Consider the following 7971-nt stretch of genomic DNA (forward strand, 5'->3'; position numbering starts at 1 on the left):
CGTGAGAATTTTATTGTTTTTATATTTTTATTATTCTATTGTTTCCCTTCTACGTGGTGACTTTACCGAAAGAACCAAGAATATGAATCCCTGCAGTCACGAAAGCTTTAAATCAAAATTGAGATCACTGCTTGACTTCGTGACCCCAACAGCACTCGGTGCTATTGTAAGGACATTTGAACGCTAACCCTCGAGGTAGGTGCCTCCCAGCACGAAGTGCCTAGGTTCGATTCCTGGCTCGGGTGCCTTCATGTGGGCGCCACCGTGGCTAGGAGATGTTAACTACCTCGCCTGGTGTACAGGAGGTCGTGGGTTCGATCCTGACCCCTGACGCCTGCTGCTGTATATTTGGAGTTTGCGTGTCTCTCTCTCTCTCATCATCATCACGGTGGCTATGAGATGTTAACTACCTCGCCTGGTATGCTGGAGGTCGTGGGTTCGATCCCGACCCCTGACGCCTGCTGCTGTATATTTGGAGTTTGCGTGTCTCTCTCTCTCTCTCATCATCATCACGGTGGCTAGGAGATGTTAACTACCTCGCCTGGTACGCAGGAGGTCGTGGGTTCGATCCCGACCCCTGACGCCTGCTGCTGTATATTTGGAGTTTGCGTGTCTCTCTCATCATCATCACGGTGGCTATGAGATGTTAACTATCTCGCCGGGTATACAGAAGGTCGTGGGTTCGATCCCGATCCCGACTCCTGACGCCTGCTGCTGTATATTTGGAGTTTGCGTGTCTCTCTCCCCGTGGTTTTCCCCCTCCACATTTAAAATTAACATCACGCGTTTTAGAGTAATTTAGCCGCTAGAAATCCCCACGCGGTGATGATGATGATGATGATAAGCCCACTTCGGTGAGCGATCATTGGTGATAGCCAGGTCAAGCTAAGGCCCCGCTGAAAAACAGAAAACACATTTCAGTTGAGTGTGTGGCGTTTGTCTGTTCTCTCTCCCAGTTAAGCGTGGGGTTCCTCGCATAGCTGAGCGACAACTCCCACTCGCACTGTAGCCGGTATTGGCTACAAAGCGTCCCAAAATGCTGAAGAAATTCCAGAATAACTATGAAGTTTGGCATCTCACACACACAGCAGTAGCGGCATCATCGCCCCCTCCTGAAAAATTAACGTAACTGTTTTTTTTTATTTCTATCCAGGTAAGGCCCCCCACTGAGCTGTGGTAGCTCTTTTTTAGAAGCGCCCTGGCCATCACGAATGATAGCTCAACGAAGTGAGCGTATCATCATCATCATCATGTGGGAATTCATAGCTGGAGCCAAATACTCCTAAACGCGTGGTCACGTTGATTCCAAATGTGGAGGGTAAAATCGAAGGACCTGGAGAAAAATCCACGCGACCGCAGGGAGAGAGACACGCAAACTCCAAATATACAGCAGCAGGCATCTGGGGTCGAGGTCGAACCCACAACCTCCTGGATACCATGCGAGGTAGTTAACATCTCCTAGCCATCGTGATGATGATGAGAGAGAGACACGCAAACTCCAAATACACAGCAGCAGGCATCTGGGGTCGGGGTCGAACCCACGCCCTCCTGTACACCTGGCGAGGTAGTTAACATCTCCTAGCCACAGTGATGATGATAAGAGAGAGACACGCAAACTCCAAATATACAGCAGCAGGCATCGTCAGGGTGAGGATTGAACCCACGCCCTCCTGTATACCAGGCGAGGTAGTGTATTAATAACGATACTATAAGTCAGCAGACAATAGACGTGGGAGACGAGGCAAGTTGGCAAAGTATTAACTTGTGACAGACAGGTGAGGCGAGAGGACTGAAGATGAATCTTGACTTTAAGCCCTTCGTGACTGCAGGAATTAATATTATTGGGTCTTTCGGTAAAGTCACGGTGATAGGTTCAAATCAAGATTGAAGATTCAAATAAAGTAACAAAAACAATAACAAAAAACTACGACGTTTCGATCGCAACACAAGCGGTCGTCTTCAGGAAAAAAAAGGCGATGACCACGATCGAAACGTCGTAGTTTTTTTGTAATTTTATTTTTATTTGCTTTGAACCTTTCTCCGTGACTTTACCGAAAGACCCAAGAAGCCTGAAGGTTAATTGAAAAAAATAACAACCGTGCACCGCCCGGGAATCGAACCCGGGTCGAAAGAATGGGAATCTTCCATGATACCACTACACCAGCGGTGCTGATGGGGACAGCTACACACGGCCTGCTGTCTCGTTTGTATTGTTTAGTCTCGTTTGTATTGTTTAGTCTCGTCTGCACTTTGTGTAGTCTGTCGTCTCTGTTTTTATTTCTCGTTTGGTTTGCTTGACTCGTTTATATTGTATCTTGTTAGTATTGTCTGTCTCGTTTGTATTCTATGACTCGTTTGTATTGTCTCACTCGTTTGTATTGTCTCACTCGTTTGTATTGTCTCACTCGTTTGTATTGTCTGCCTTGTTTGTATTCTTTGTCTTGTTTGTATTAAGTGTTTCTTGTATTGTGTTTCTTGTTAGTATCGTCTGTCTCGTTTGTATTCTCTGACTCGTTTGTATTATTAGGCCTAGTGTGTATTGTCTCACTCGTTTGTTTTGTCTGCCTTGTTTGTATTCTTTGTCTTGTTTATATTGGTCTATCTCGTTTGTATTGTTTGTTTTGTCGACCTTGTTTCTATTGTTTGTCTCGTTTGTATTATGTGTTTCTTGTATTGTGTTTCCTGTTAGTATCGTCTGTCTCGTTTGTATTGTATCTCTCGTTTGTATTGTGTTGTCTCATTTGTATTGTTCTGATTCGTTTGTATTGTTCTGTCTCGTTTTTATTGTTCTGTCTCGTTTGTATTGTTCTATCTCGTTTGTATTGTTCTGCCTCGTTTGTATTGTTCTGTCTCGTTTGTATTGTTCTGTCTCGTTTTTATTGTTCTGTCTCGTTTTTATTGTTCTGTCTCGTTTGTATTGTTCTGTCTCGTTTTTATTGTTCTGTCTCGTTTGTATTGTTCTGTCTCGTTTTCATTGTTCTGTCTCGTTTTTATTGTTCTGTCTCGTTTCTATTGTTCTATCTCGTTTGTATTGTTCTGTCTCGTTTGTATTGTCTGTCTCGTTTGTATTGTTCTGTCTCGTTTCTATTGTTATGTCTTGTTTCTATTGTTCTATCTCGTTTGTATTGTTCTGTCTCGTTTGTATTGTTCTGTCTCGTTTGTATTGTTCTGTCTCGTTTGTATTATTCGTCTCGTTTGCATTGTTTGTCTCGTTTCTATTGTTCTATCTCGTTTCTATTGTTTTATCTCGTTTGTATTGTCTGTCTCGTTTGTATTGTTCTGTCTCGTTGGTATTGTTCCGCCTCGTTGGTATTGTATATTAGTCACGCACAAACTCACTCACCCACCCACCCTCCCCTTGCTACGGCACACGCATCGAATGCACACGCATTTGCAATTATGCACGTGCACTCATTCATCAAACGGTGACCGCACGTGAGCGACTCCGGGAGCCCAGCAAGAGGAGTGCATTGGTCACGATGTTAATGAGGGAGAGACGCCGAAATCAAACAGCATTACCCTAATTGGTTTATAGCCCAAATATAGCTCAGTATGGAGGGCAGCCGCGACCACTACCAACAACCACAGCTACATTCATCATTAAATCATCACTCGTCTAACACCATCACTACCACCATCATCACCATCATCACCACCATCACCATCACCACCACCACCATCACCACCATCATCACGCGTCTAACACCACCACCATCATCATCACCATCATCACCACCATCATCACCACCATCATCACTCGTCTAACACCATCACCACCACCATCATCACTCGTCTAACACCATCACCACCACCGTCACCACCACCATCACCACCACCATCATCACTCGTCTAACACCATCACCACCACCATCATCACCACAACCATCATCACCACCACCATCATCACCACCATCATCACCACCACCATCACCACCATCACCACCACCACCACCACCATCACCACAACCATCACCATCATCACCACCTCCATCACCATCATCACCACCACCACCATCACTACAATCATCACCACCATCACCATCATCACCACCTCCATCACCATCACCACCACCATCACCACTATCATCACCACCACCACGACGCGGGTCTCATTGTCTATTCGAAGGTCCCAGATTTCGCGCACAACTTGGGATCAAGAGCATTGAGCGTAGCAACATCAACGCGTTTGGAACCAGCGGAGACATTCCGTGTCCTCGTTCAAAGCGACCCTTTGATTAAAATCACTCAGGTTGAAGGGTGAATGTAATTTTTTCGACGTAAATGCTACGAATATTATTAAGTTTGATTTGCGTTTTGAATGTGGAATTGTGAAATGCTTTTGACGTTGTATGCCCGCCAAGTCCCCCCCTTGACAAAGAGCTTCGTAGCTCTACGGCTTTACTCGGTGGGACAAACACTCCTGGTTCTGAAGTGCGCGGGGGAGTGTGTGGGTGAGTGGGCGAGTGTGTGGGTGAGTGGGCGAGTGTGTGGGTGAGTGGGCTGGTGTGTAGCTGAATGGGCGAGTGGGAGAGTGGGTGGGTGAGTGGTTGAGTCGGTGGATGAGTGAATGAGTGAGTGCGTGAGTGGACCAGTGAGGGTGATGTGAGTTGGCGAGTGTGTGAGTGAGTGAGTGTGGTGTGAGTGTGAGTGCTTGAGTGTGTGAGTGGGCCAGTGAGTGTGGTGTGGGTGTGAGTGGGTGAGTGGTTAAGTGTGATTGAGTGAGTGGGTGAGTGAGTGTGAGTGAATGAGTGCGTGAGTGAGTGGGTGAGTGAGTGCTTCAGTGTTTGAGTGGGTGTAGTGTGAGTGAGTATAGTGTCAGTGGGTGAGTGTGAGTGAGTGGGTGATTGAATGCTTCAGTGTTTGAGTGGGTGTAGTGTGAGTGAGTGTAGTGTGAGTGGGTGAGTGTGAGTGAGTGGGTGAGTGAGTGCTTCAGTGTTTGAGTGGGTGTAGTGTGAGTGAGTGTAGTGTGAGTGAGTGAGTGAAGTGTGAGTGGGTGAGTGGGAGTGTAGTGTGGGTGTAGTGTGAGTGAGTGGGTGTAGTGTGAGTGAGTGTAGTGTGAGTGGGTGAATGTAGTGTGAGTGAGTGGGTGTAGTGTGAGTGAGTGGGTGTAGTGTGAGTGGGTGTAGTGTGAGTGAGTGTAGTGTGAGTGGGTGAGTGTAGTGTGAGTGAGTGGGTGTAGTGTGAGTGAGTGGGTGTAGTGTGAGTGAGTGGGTGTAGTGTGAGTGTGAGTGAGTGGGTGAGTGTAGTGTGAGTGGGTGTAGTGTGAGTGTAGTGTGAGTGGGTGTAGTGTGAGTGTGAGTGAGTGTAGTGTGAGTGAGTGGGTGTAGTGTGAGTGAGTGTGAGTGGGTGAGTGTAGTGTGAGTGGGTGTAGTGTGAGTGAGTGGGTGAGTGTGAGTGAGTGGGTGTAGTGTGAGTGAGTGGGTGAGTGTAGTGTGGGTGTAGTGTGAGTGAGTGGGTGTAGTATGAGTGGGTGAGTGGGTGTAGTGTGAGTGAGTGGGTGAGTGTGAGTGAGTGGGTGAGTGTGAGTTCCGCACTAAGCTTCAGGTCTTCTCGGCCACGGTCATTCCCTCCCTTCTCTACGCTTGCGAAACGTGGACCCCCCTAATGGAACATTTTCGCCGGTTAGAAACATTTAGGCTGGCCTGCCTACGATCCATCCTGGGTTTAACCAGACTGGATTGTGTGAGGAGCTCACAAATCCTTGAAAGATCTGGGCAGGGTCCCATCGGTGAGCTCCTCCGGCGGGCAAGGCTGCGATGGCTGGGTCATGTAGCCCGCATGCCGAAACAGCTTTTGTTCGGCCGGATTGAGGGGGCTAAGCGGGCGCGGCACGGGCTAGAGAAGAGATGGAGTGATGTGGTACAGGAGGACGTGGACCTTAGTGGACTTGCCGATGACTGGTACCAGCGGTGTCAAGATCGGCCTCTGTGGAGGAGGCTCGTGAAGGACGCTACTGGGCAGTTGGAGGTAGTCGCCCTCCAACAACAACGGAGGGCGGAGGAGCGACGCTCAGAACAACGAGCGGAGCGCCGGGTGGCTAAAGCACAGCAGGTTGGCACAGTAGGGAGCACAGGTGGTGCATCAGCCACTCATCTCAGTCAGTCGACCCGTGGCACCTGGGTCTGCCCCGTGACCTCCTGTCAGCGCGCGTTCGACACTTCACGTGGCCTCAGGGTGCACATAGCCTGGCACAAGCGTCGTGGTGACGTTACCGCCACTTAGTGGCGAATGGCGGTTGTTGTGAGTGTGAGTGAGTGGGTGAGTGTGAGTGAGTGTAGTGTGGGTGTAGTGTGAGTGAGTGGGTGTAGTGTGAGTGAGTGGGTGAGTGTGAGTGGGTGAGTGTGAGTGTAGTGTGGGTGTAGTGTGAGTGAGTGGGTGTAGTGTGAGTGGGTGAGTGTGAGTGTAAGTGAATGAGTGCGTGAGTGATGGGGGGCGAGCGGCATGCCCCCCCCCCACCCCGCATCAATGTTTCTCTGGTCGAGCGTCACGTGGCCAGGCGCGTGGCGTCGTGCGGATGGCGATGGCCGCGGGTTCTAACTCCGGCGCCCGCCCTGGTTAATTACTATCACCATTATCAGCATCGTCGTCGTCGTTTGAGCGATGAGAAGGGCCATCTCACCGAAACGTCACCTGTTATTATAATTGTTGTTATTCCGTTCCAAGTGTTTTCGACGAATGTGTCGATATTACATTAAAAATATATATGTATCCTGCGAATGTGCAGTGTAGGTTCCACTCCAATTAGCGCGGAGGGCTACGTACGGTGCGAAAAAAGTCTGACGCACATACAACGGCAGGTTCGGTTTGCGAGATTATTTTTTTTGGCGCTGCATATGCGGCTGCAACCACAGTTCTACCTAACCCCCCCCCCCCAAAAAAAAAACCCCACTCTATTATACGGTTTTGAATTCACGAATGTTTGCAAATTAAATAAATAACTCGTTAGACAAATACATCTCTACCCCTACCCACCACTACTGCCCCCCCCCTCCACACCCTCGGGAAGTAATCACGTGATTAGGGCAAGTATGATCATTATTCTTAGGGTCATCATCATAATTATCGTTGTTGTTGTTACTTTTCGTGGCTGTAAGCCCCCACACCCCAATTAACGCGGTGGGCGAGGCACGTGCGCGCCCCTGCACAGGTAAAGGCGCAGGCCTGCAACTGCACCCTTATGGCCACTGCTGGCAGATGACTTGTTAAAAAATATATTGAATGTTTTACCCGGTAAGGGCCACGGAGCTAGCTGTGTTATCATATTTTTGCTATATTCTTAGCTCTTTCGGTAAAGTCACGTTGAAGGGAAACAATAAAATAATAAAATATACATTAAACAATAACAATTCTCACGACGTTTCGACCATAACACAAACGGTCGTCATCAGGTGTTTTTTCACACGTGAGAATTTTTATTGTTTTATATTTTATTGTTTCCCTTCAACGTGACTTTACCGAAAGAGCTAAGAATATGAATTACTGCAGTCACGAAAGCTTTAAATCATATTTTTGCTGTCCATGTCATTAACTTCATCAGTCATCATCATCGCCACTGTTGTCATGATCACAATAATAATTATTTGTGATTCAAACACATTTCTCCTGCGGGTAAAGTTCGGTTTCTGCCACCTTTTCCACCATCACCGTCTCCATCACCGCCGCCGCCATCACCGTCTCCTGTCAAATTCCACGGGGCTTCATCATTGAGCAATACGCGCGTGTGGCATTGCAAAATATAGATGAACAGACGATGTTTCGGGCAATGGCTCTTCTCCAGCACGTGACGAAGGCACACCCCCCCCCCCCCGTGTTCTCAAGATGTCAGTGGTGCAGAGCAGCAGCCCCTGATTCATCCTGGAGCTGTTGCCCAGAGTGAGCCGTCTGTTCACGCACCCCATGGAGGACACGCATCATCGCAACAACATCAACATCATCAACAACAACATCGACACCATCATCGACACCGCAGAA

General features: G+C 48.1%; 1 non-coding gene across 1 annotated transcript; it reads right to left on the reverse strand.

Moving 5' to 3' along the window:
- Nucleotides 1–2099: 2099 nt before the first annotated feature.
- On the reverse strand, nucleotides 2100–2170 carry TRNAG-CCC (transfer RNA glycine (anticodon CCC)). Its single transcript has one exon. It is a non-coding gene; the product is annotated as a tRNA-Gly (tRNA).
- Between the last annotated feature and the right edge of the window lie 5801 nt (nucleotides 2171–7971).

The sequence above is a fragment of the Petromyzon marinus genome, chromosome 56 (genome assembly GCF_048934315.1).
Source record: "Petromyzon marinus isolate PM22_M1 ecotype Great Lakes invasive population chromosome 56, UKy_Petmar_22M1.pri1.0, whole genome shotgun sequence".
Lineage (NCBI taxonomy): Eukaryota > Metazoa > Chordata > Hyperoartia > Petromyzontiformes > Petromyzontidae > Petromyzon > Petromyzon marinus.